Genomic DNA, 12166 nt, shown 5'->3' on the forward strand with positions numbered 1-12166 from the left:
AAACAAATGAGGTTAGTTGGGTGATTTTAGACTGTTGGAAAAGACATTCAGCATTTATTTTATAAATTTGGCTAAAAATGGTAGGATCTCTTTTAAGGGTATCTTGCTATTTTGGGTATAACAACTGGCAGCTGGGATTTCAGCATTAAATGGCTAATAATATCACTTCCAGCCAGGTGTCAAGTGCTGAATACACTGCTGGGATTCTGCTGAAAATGTTTCCTTTTTCGGGTGTTTGTGTTTTTGGTGCAAGGTTCCATTACAACACATTTTAAGTAAGTAATAGAAGGATTGGTTGAAAGTTAATGAAGTTTTAGAGATTTAGTCAAGGTCTCATTGTGTTGTGACATAATCTTAGTAAGCAAGATGAGTATTTAATGCTCTGCTCTAGCAGCTAGCAGCGAAATATATGGTTTGATTGTAGCAGACAGCAACTGGGTATCAGAGATATTATGAATATTTTATATATTTGGAGATAGCCAATCAGATTAGGCCATGTGTTTGAGTTAGATTTTAGCTGAAAGTAGTAACAAGATTTATGTAGAATATTATAATGAAGTTTCTAAATTTGTATAGCAGCAACTGGGGATATGAATGAACAATTATGTTCTTAGCAATTAGATGGCTGGGGATAATGAGTATTTGCCATATGATTAATATTAAGTTTTAGGAAAAGAGCAATGGAGAATCTTATCATTTTAAATGCTATGCGATAAAAGATGCTTACCATATGTCACCCGCTACACACGGACTCGTTAGAGTTCAGGGAGTTGGAGAAGACACGCTAAGCAACATGTCTCTTTTATCAACTTTAAACTGCTGGAACTTTAAACTGCTGGAACTTTACTGAACATACCTCTTGGCCCTCCAAACCATGACTCCCAAAGTTTCCCCAAAGAGACTTATGAGTTTGGATCATAAGCCGAAGATGAGATGACGTACCTCGAGTTTTGTTGTCATTTTGTGTAAATATGAGCTCTTGTTGAAGAAGTCGCTTGCCATGAGTGTAGGAGAGGTAATATGGGCCGTCAGATTTGATTCATTGTTTAAGCCTGATCCATATGTTGACGTTGATGATGTCGTGGGGTTATGATCCCAATTGATGAAAAGGAAATGTGGACCCAGGAAACGTTTCTTGAATGCAAAATTATTAATTATATGGCTTGGGCTTTTTGTTCAGGTATATGGTGGGAATGATGGGTGGCAATTTATCGGAGAAAATTCGTACTTACTTCTTATTGAAACAATCCTTGAAAAAACAAAGGCTCCACAAGAGGTAAATTTTTTTTCTTTATATGCTTGATTTCTTTTATTGTTAGTTTGTTGTCAAGAAAATGAAATTTTGAATCTTGGGGTATTTTTTTAATCGTTTAGTGTCTGGGAAATCAGTGTCTTTCATTGAACCTAAAGATATATGGCTAAATTGATTAAAGTAGGTTTTGTTTTATTTTCCTTTTGCCTGTTTTTCTTGGTAATTAAACAGGGGATATATGCCTGATTTGAATGGAAGAAAACAAAATAAATTTTCTTTCAACTTAGGTATTATACCAATTAGCTTTAGCCTTAGTGGCTATGAATGTATCCATTTCAGTTTATATTGCATCTGTATGTTTGCAACAAAGTGAATGGACTATAAAACCACTTAGTAGTCATCTTGTGATTTACACCAAAAGATATTTAGCAGTCGCATTTTAAGAATCCTGAAATTAATTACATACCATGATCTCACTTGTAAATAAATAATTCTATCATAATTTTTTTGTTGTTTGCTTTTATTCCACTGGCTACTGCAATCCCATTAGATGTACCTAGCCCTTTGAGAAATTTAATGAAGCATTAAATGTGATTTTTTTTAAAACAATATCTGGAAAAGGATAGTGGCAGAAACTGGTCAATTAGGACTATATATCACCATGCCTTTGGCAATTTGTTTTTTAGTTGTTGGTAAATACATGCACCTAGTGGGTCTTGAACTCAGTGTTGTTAACTAAAGCGCAAAGACCTCCTAGAGTCTAGGTGCAAAGCGCAAAGCACAAAGTCCAAGCGTGCGACTGATTGATATGATGCGCACATTTAAATTTTTTTTTAATCATTTATAAAAAAAATTATTAATGATCAATATAATAATCAAGTGATCAATTAATCATATAAATTACAATAAAACATTTTATATAATTTATATAACATTTATATAATTCTTTTGTACTTTACAAAATATATGTGACCATGATATTTGATGGCCATGATTACAAAGCATGGTTGAATCAAAATAGAAGTATAGAACCAAGAAGGCAAATGCTAAAAAGTACTAGAATGTTACGTAATGTTATCTTTGTGAGGGTCTGATTTAGTGTTTATTTGTGTGGTTGTGGTTAAAAGTTCAAAAATATCTAAAGAGATAGGTTTTGATGTATGTAGCACACCACACTATTAGTTTTTATGTATTAAATCAATGTTTTATATAAAATATATTTAGATCTAATGGCTAAAAATCAAATCAGGATTTTTTTTTATTATAAAATTTTTACAAAAAGCTCAAAAAAGTGCGCTTTTGTGAGGCGCTTCGCTTTAAAGAGAAAAAGCTCTAAAGGCTCTGCGCTTTGCGCTCTGTGCTTAAGTGCACTTTTAACAACACTGCTTGAATTCATGACCTCATCCTCCACCATGTTCTTCAAGGGAAGGATATTCATTTGAGCCAAAACTAATTGGCAAACCGTGATCATTTATTCTGCAGAGAACTAGGAACTCATAACAGTTGTTTCCAAAATAATTTGTTGAGTGGTTACTGGTGAGTCTATAAATGCCTGTTATAAAAGGATGTCATAGTTTGAGATATAACTTGTTCCACCCCTCTTTAGTCCTTCCTTAAAAGAAATCCATGGTCATATTCATATATTGTTCGTAATGACACTGAAGTTCATTTTCTTTTTCTCTTAATGCTTACCAATGTATTGTCTAATTGAATGACATTCTTCATACTTGATTCCCTATGGTATGGCACATTGTGATTTGCTAATATCTATTTAAAATTTTTGGTTATAGGTATAGCCCTATGTGTGATGGTATGTGTGAAAGAGGTGAATATTATAGTCAAAATTTGTATGTTGCTTTGCCCGCTGGGAGTGAAAAACAAAATGATCGTTAAAATTGTATTCCTCTTTTCGTGCTAGTGATAATTGATAAGAACCACACAAAACCAATAAAAGTAATAAGAAATAGTTGCACTCATTATTAAATAACATTTTGATATTATATTTTAGGAGAAAAATCTTCTTTTTAGAGCCTCTCCAGTAGCGTCTCCATATAGTTGTACTGGTTGGACTTTGGAGAGTGAACAGTTATTTTTACCTACTTACTTTTTCAACTATATTTTCCAACATACTCTATCATTTCTCTATTTCATTTAAATATTATTTCTTCATTTATTCTTTATTCTTTCTTTAATCTTATTTTATTCTTTTCAAATTCCAAATAGTTATATAATTTAAATCTCCAATTATATAATTTTTAAATTTTCTAACAATCTAGTATATTGTTAACGGTCTAATTTTAATTTTCATGCATTATTTGGCAACAGTCGTCAATTGGTTGAGAATTTTTATAAATATCAAGACATTCATTACTAATATTTTGGTATCAGTTATTGTGATGTATCATATTTGAGCCCATGTTCCTAAAACTCGTGGGTTTAGGTTAAAGAAAAAAAGTTTAAACAGTTAGAAAATACATGAGGTACAAAAAATATGGGTGATATTGAATAAGGAAAATCGTCTCCAACAAGTAAGGAAAAGAGGCCATTAAATACCAATCGAGAGGTGAAACTTGCTTAAATACCCCTTTTAGAAATGCATGCAAATATTACAAGTGATGAACTATCCGTTTTATAAACATATTTTTATAAACAAATATGTTAAAACATAAACTTGCAACAAATGTAATAAAATAATTTTAAAAAATAATTTTTTTTTTAATTTCATGTGAATATTTTTTGTACTAAGTTATACACATAAAAGATAAAATGTAGAGACCTTCAAAATTTAAACTATAAATTTTTTTTTGAAATCTAAAATGTTAAAAACAAAATTTTTTAATAAGTAGAAAAATCAAATGAAAGGCGGAATATAAATATTTTTCTAATACCTACATGTAAATTAGACAAAATGAAAAGAACCAGCGTTATGGTGTTAGTGTTTCAAAATTCATACACTATTTAAGGTAATGAAATATCAACTGCTATGTATAGTTAAATGTTACATTGTTTGTTTTTCCTTTTTTAAAAAATTATTCTTAATATGTTTTTTTTAAATAAAATAAGTTAGAGTAAAATTTTTCATTTACCATGTACTAAACATGTTAACAAACATATAAGTAACAATATTTTTTTAAGGTGTATATATATATATATATATATATATATATTATTTTCATACGAATTTTGATACTTAAGCTTCTACCTTTCTCAGGTTATATATAAAAATTACAAGTAGTAGAGTTGAGAAAAATTAATTTGGAATTGATGATATGTTTATGTTTAATCATAAATAAGAAAATAACATTACATATATAACTATAAGAACCACAAAAGCATTGTATGAGGAGTAAGCTTTGATTACTGATATATTTAACACTAACATTGGTTACCTAACATTATTGTTTCGAATCGAGATGCCAAATTTATGAGATATTTTTGAAGACTTTATGAACACTCCAGAATTTTTAACAATCGTTCAATATTTTTTAAATAGATGCCAAATTTATTTAACACTTACATTGTTCGATATCTTATTATTGTATGAGATATTTTTTGAAGACTTTATGCTAAATACAAAACTTAATTTTCTTCATCGAGACAACTAATTGAGTGCTAAGTTAAAAATAATATCATACATCATTAAAAAAATGTTATTAAAGAAGACTAAAATGAACAATTAATTTAAAAAATTTAGCCATATTTGCATAAATAAGACGAACTTACCTTCTAGAGTAGCCACTCTGGAGATTCCTGAAGTCAGCACTTGATAAGATTATTCAATAGCGAGAGGAATTTTGACGTCATAAAAAATTCTTGCTGTGAAAACCATCGTAACGATTCTAGAAGCATTTACAAAATAAGAGATTAAACAGGCGGCAAAAAAAATAGCCATGCACAATATCTAGCACAATCTTAAAAAATTAACAAAAAACGAAAGTGTTAAAAGGTCTAAAAGCCACCCCTAGGAGTATAGAAAAAAGTTTGGGCAGTTGAATGTGTGGATTATTATTCTATATATGTTGTAATCATTTGGCCTTGGAACGATACCATGGATAATGAATTGGGAGTATTATCCAACAAAATTTTGGGTTGTAGGTGGAGCCTTGGCAACAATCATCAATTGGGAAATCTTTATATTTCGCCTGTTTAAAGTTGGGAATATTGAGTATTTTGGTATCAATTATTGTCATCTATTATGTTTGATCCCATGTTCATAGATTCTATGGGGTTAGGTTAAAGGAAGTTTTCCAGTTGTTTAAACCACTAGAAAATGCTCAAGGTACAAAAAATATGGGTGATATTGAATAAGCCAAATCGTCTCCAACAAGTGAGGAAAAGAGGCCATTAAATGCCAACTGAGAGATAAAATTTACACAACTACCCCTTTTAGAAATGCATGCAAATATTAAAAGTGATGAACTATCCATGTTATAAACATATTTTTATACATAAATATGCTAAATATAAACTTGTAACAAATGTTAAAAAAAAAAAATTATATATATATATTATTTTCATTTCATGGTCATATATTTTGTACTAAGCTATACACTTAAAAGAGAAAATGTGGGGACCTTCAAAATTTAAGCTATAAAATATTTTTTTTAAATCTAAAATGTAAAAAACAAAATTTTTTAATAAGAGGAAAAAAAAAATGAAGGCGGAGTGTAAATATTTTTCTAATTCCTACATGTAAATTAGAAAAAAAAAAAAAAATGAAAAGAACCAGCGTTATGGTTTTAGTGTTTCAAAATTCAAACATTATTTAAGTTAATGAAATACCAACTGTTATGTGTAGTTGGTTGTTACATTGTTTTTTTTTTTTTCTTTTTTTAAATTATTCCTAATTAATATGTGTTTTTAAATAAGTTAGAGTAAAATTTTTCACTATTTAAATATTGTTTAAGGATGTATTATATGATTTGCATATGCTATGTAACTTAAGGTAAATTTTTTTCCTTTCATTTTTACTGTCTATTTTCATTCAACTTGGTATTATACGACTACCATATTTCCCACCCTAAGTTTTTATTCAACTGATGAGTGAGTTACTTAGTGAGTTTTTAAACAATTTTAGGGCCCTTAAAAGGAAAATGCTAGGACCACAACTTTTGCCAGCTTACTTGGTAGGTCATGAGTGATGAATTGAAAGTGGTGGGTCCACAACTCCACCATTCACAACTTGCCACGTGAACTAGTTGTGGCAAAAATTGTAATCCTAATATCTCCCCTTAAAAATATGAAAATGTAAAAGAATTAAACCCAACCTCCAATTCCTCTCTTCTCTCTCTTACTAGTTGGACATGCCCACTTCTAATGTGGTATCCATTAATCCCAAACTCAAAAAACCTAAAATGATGGGTTAAGATTGTTCTCTAATTGATTGTATTTTGGGCTGGGCCTGTACTCTCCAACCCGACCCACACAAAAAAATCCAAAAACACCCAAACCACGATTATTACGAACCCGCTATCACAGGGGCACAAACTAACAAAATCAAATAATCAATTCAATAATAAAAAAAATACGTGTCAGAAAACATTCAATTAAAAAAATATATATAAATAAAAAAGTGGCACAAACTAACAAAATCAAATAATCAATTCAATATAATAAGAAAAATATATGTAAAAAAGCATTCAATAAAAAAAAAAAGTAGAAGAAGAAGTTAAGTTTGTATTCAAACACTTGGTTGAATTGAAAAGTAAGATAAAAATTGTATTATCTTTTTAAAAACAATTAAATTCACAGTAATTAAGTGTTTGAATAATTACGGTACTTTTACTTTTCTTTTTTACGAGTATTAAAGTATCCACCTTTTCCACTTATTGAAAATATAAATAAATAAACACCAAAAGTATTTCATTGATATTTAGCCTAGGGGAGGCCATGGTAATCGGGGTCTAAGGGGGAAAAAGGCCTAAAAAGTTAAAAATTTTGTTTTAAAAGATAAAATAGTAAAAATCAGTTTTTAATTTATATTTAAAAAAAATTATTTTTTATTAAATCTTTTTCTAAAAAAAAAAAACCTCTAGTCTTTCTTTAAAAAATTAATTAAGTGAACAAAGAAATAAACGAATTTATTTGTATCATAGTTGCTAATCCTATCCATTCAACCAATAGATTAAATTTATCATGTGATGGACGTTTTAAAACAAATTAAAATAAAAACATTTAAAAATTAGTTATTTATTTAAGTTGTTGATAATGTGGTGATAAGATTTTAAGGACTCTATGATAAAGTTAAACTCTAAAAAAATCTTTTATCTTTATTCTGAAAAATCTTATTAGCATTTTTAAGAAAAATTATTATGTATTTCCGAATTCGCACATTTACGAAGATGAACCACCAGTATCTAATAATTATTTGATCAATCATAAGTCCCGAATTAATGGGATTATGTAAGAACGGGTCTTTAGGAAACACATTTTTGGCTTGTGTTCTAATCCGTTTTTCCTTCTCAGTCTATTATAAAACAGTCTCCTGCCACCTTTTTTCCAATTGTGACTTCTCAGTCTCAGTTCAAAAGGATTTTTTTTTTTTCAAAAGAAAAAAAAGTTGATAGAAAGGGAAAGAGAGAGACTCACATCACAGCAACGGCTCCAAAAAGAGGACAGGTGAGTGTGTGGCAGTGTGGCAGTGTGGGTGTGTGTGTTTTTGTCGTTTTCCCACTTATTTTCTTGCACTTTCTTTGTAATTGCATGCATGTTTTGCATATTGAGTTGCAATTGTGCATGGTATAAATTTTAGATAAGTGATTCAACCATTAGAAGTAAAAACTGTTACATTGTGATTCTATTTTGTAGTACCTTAAAAAAAAGGAAAAAACTTGTATGTTATCAGTTGTCACATGTTTGGCATTTTCGGGCTAGTTGATTCAATGTTTGATGTTTGTGATTTAGTATTATCGATGTCTAGATGCTACTTGGAGGTATGATTGTGAAAATTGATTCACAATTTTAATTGAAATCGTATATACGGTGTGTAATAACCATTACTTATCAATAATACTATTATAAGTTAAGTTGCTTTAGATTCTTAAAAGTTGCTAGGTTTTGATTTTATTTTATCTTATCAGTAAGTTAATGCACACCCATTGTGTTTTGAACTTGCCACATCACCCTCCATTCCATTGTTTTGGGAGGAGAAGCTAAAAGTGCAATTTTGGAGTGGCTCTCAAGTTGGTAGTCAAATGTGTTTAGGTTTTACTGTTTTAGTGTTGAATCAGATTTATCACTTGGAATTAAGTAGTGGATACCTTTGTTTAGGAAGATTCCTTTTCTGCTAGTGTTTGTGAACACTGAACAGTGTAGATTTCAGTTGGTCATCTGAATACGTCGAAATATTTAGATGACTGTCCTAATTCAATGTGATAGCCTTTGAGAATTCTCTCTTGTTTTACTTCCTTTCATTTCTATGTTTATTTCATGTTGGTAGGTAAATAGCAAGTGATAAATCCACAGATTAAGGTTGAACTCTTAAAATTTGAATATTTGATCAACTTGTCATGCAGCCACATTTTCATGAAATCCATAGTTTTACTAGCTAAACTAACATGTTATTTTCTTTCTTTTGCAGAGGCGTGGTACTAGAATGGACGCAGCCATAGAATCAATGCGTCCTATGGGATTTGCAGATAAATTGGTTCGAGGCACAGTTAGAGATCTTCTAAAGGTGGGTATTTTTTTTTTTTGTTTTAAATGCTTCTTGTTTCTTGAATGCAAAAATATTAATTATATGACTTGGGCTTTTTGTTCAGGTATATGGTGGGAATGATGGGTGGCAATTTATCGAAGAAAATTCATACTTACTTCTTATTGAAACAATCCTTGAAAAAACAAATTCTCCACAAGAGGAGGTAAATTTTTTTTCTTTATATGCTTGATTTCTTTTATTGTTAGTTTGTTGCCAAGAAAATGAAATTTTGAATCTTGGGGTTTTTTTTTTTTAATCGTTTAGTGTCTGGGAAATCAGTGTCTTTCATTGAACCTATAGATATATGGATAAATTGAGTAAAGTAGTTTTTGTTTTATTTTCCTTTTGCCTGTTTTTCTTGGTAATTAAACAGGGGATATATGCCTGATTTGAATGGAGGAAAACAAAATAAATTTTCTTTCAACTTAGGTATTATACCAATTAGCTTTAGCCTTAGTGGCTATGAATGTATCCATTTCAGTTTATATTGCATCTGTATGTTTGCATCTTGTGATTTACACCAAAAGATGTTTAGCAGTTGCATTTTAAGAATCCTGAAATTAATTACATACCATGATCTCACTTGTAAATAAACAATTCTATCATGATTTTTTTGTTGTTTTCTTTTATTCTACTGGCTGTTGCAATCCCATTAGATGTACCTAGCCCTTTGAGAAATTTAATGAAGCATTAAATGTGATTTTTTTTTTGAACAATATCTGGAAAAGGATAGTAGCAGAAACTGGTCAATTAGGACTATATCACCATGCCTTTGGCAATTTGTTTTTTAGTTATTGGTAAATTCATGCACCTAGTGGGTCTTGAACTCAGTGTTGTTAAAAGCGCTGAGCGCACTAAAGCGTAAAGGCCTCCTAGAGCCTAGGTGCAAAGCGAGCGCGCGCCTGATCGATACGAAGCGCACATTTTAAAATTTTTTTTAATTTATAAAAAAATTATTAATGATCAATACAACAATCAAGTGATCAATTAATCATATAAATTACAATAAAATATTTTATATAATTTATATAACATTTATATAATTCTTTTGTGCTTTACAAAATATATGACAATGATATTTGATCGCTATGATTACAAAGCATGGTTGAATCAAAATAGAAGTATAGAACCAAGAAGGCAAAGGCTAAAAAGTACTGGAATGTTATGTAATGTTATCTTTGTGAGTGTCTAATTTAGTGTTTGTTTGTGTGGTTGTGGTTAAAAGTTCAAAAAAATCTAAAGAGATAGGCTTTGGTGTATGTAGCACACCACACTATTAGTTTTTATGTATTAAATCAATGGCTTATATCAAACATATTTAGATCTAATGGCTAGAAATCAAATCAATATTTTCTTAAAAAAATTTACAAAAAGCTCAAAAAAGCGCGCTTTGCGCTTAATAAAAAAGCTCTAAAAAGCGCGCTTTTGTGAGGGCGCTTCGCTTTAGAGGGAAAAAGCCCTAAGGGCTCGGCACTTAAGCGCGCTTTTAACAACACTGCTTGAAATCATGACCTCATCCTCCACTATGTTCTTCAAGGGAAGGATATTTATTTGAGCCAAAACTAATTGGCAAACCGTGATCATTTATTCTGCAGAGAACTAGGAACTCATAACAGTTGTTTCCAAAATAATTTGTTGAGTGGTTACTGGTGAGTCTATAAATGCCTGTTATAAAAGGATGTCATAGTTTGAGATATAACTTGTTCCACCCCTCTTTAGTCCTTCCTTAAAAGAAATCCATGGTCATAGTCATATATTGTTCGTAATGACACTGAAGTTCATTTTCTTTTTCTCTTAATGCTTACCAATGTATTGTCTAATTGAATGACATTCTTCATACTTCATTCCCTATGGTATGGCTCATTGTGATTTGCTAATATCTAGTTAAAATTAGCACTTCACATTGCTGTTATAGTAGTGTCAAACTGCTCTGATTTGTAAGTTATGGTGCTCTCCTTAGTGGAGTATTATCCTATTTGTGGTAGTTCTGTATATTGTGCAGCTTTGTGGTTCATTGGTTGTACTTGAACGATAGAAGTTTTTTGATTATTGGTAAGGTGCTAGATATACAATATGCATGGACTCATTAGTCTTAAACCAAGATCCCATCATTTTTCTAATTATTTAAGCTAAAGCTCATTAGTTATCTTATTATGATTAGCTGCATTTTGGTTCTTGCTGGTTTATTCCTTGTACTAGAGCAATTAATTGTACAAAATGTAGTCATGATGATGGTTTGAATCTTGACATTATTACTTATATAGATATTATTGGCATTTCCTTCTTTTATACTCATATTTTTACTATTTGAAGGAGGTTCCTCTCGAAGCGGCTGTGGGCGACGCAGATGCTCATGAGCATCCCGTTGCTGGACCTTCCTTGGCAGCTTCCATACCTGCTTTGTCTAACACACAGGCCGAGGTTTCTGAGTTACGAAATTTCCAGGCTCCTGGCTCAACTTCACTGGCTGATGAGGATTCAGATGCTGAATCAGCCATATATGGACCTTGTATTCAACTTTTACCCTTTTAATGGTTCTCTTTGATTTGTCTGTATATATAGTGCTACAAATGTATTTTCAAATGAAAGATTGCATGACAACATCTCTTGGACTTAAATCATGTGATGTATGCCATTGTTTTGCAGATAATGAGAGTAATCTCCCAGAGCCATCACCAGAAAATGCTGTTGGTGCTGAAACAATTACCTGGAAACGCCGGCCTTATCATGGATGGATAAGCAATGATGAAAACATTGATCTGGTGCAGCTAACTCCAGCTCCTTTGCCAGATAACATAGCCAGGTTGCTTGAGAAGTTTGATCAAAAGAGTGACAGTGATAGTGACTTGAGTGATTAGCAGAGGTGGGATGTACCTCAGGCCTCTAATGATGAGATTTATCTCTGTTTTTTAACCATTTGAATGTTGTTTTCTTGTTCATAGAAGTTAATACATGGACAAGGATCAAGTTTTTATGTAATTGCAGTAGATTAGGATGACTTTCATTATTAATTCCATCTCTCTCTTGTAAAGTTAAACATTTATATGGTTGAAAAGTGGAAAGTCATCTTTCTTTGTTGCTTTGATTACCTCCATTTGTGAAGGCCAAATACCCCCTTATCTCATGCTTACATAGAATCTTCCATGGACTGTTTTATTTTTTGTTTTCTGCTGCTGCTGCTTTTGTTTTAGTCTTTAATAAATCTCTTCTTATTGGAT

The sequence above is a fragment of the Castanea sativa genome, chromosome 5, assembly GCF_040712315.1.
Source record: "Castanea sativa cultivar Marrone di Chiusa Pesio chromosome 5, ASM4071231v1".
Lineage (NCBI taxonomy): Eukaryota > Viridiplantae > Streptophyta > Magnoliopsida > Fagales > Fagaceae > Castanea > Castanea sativa.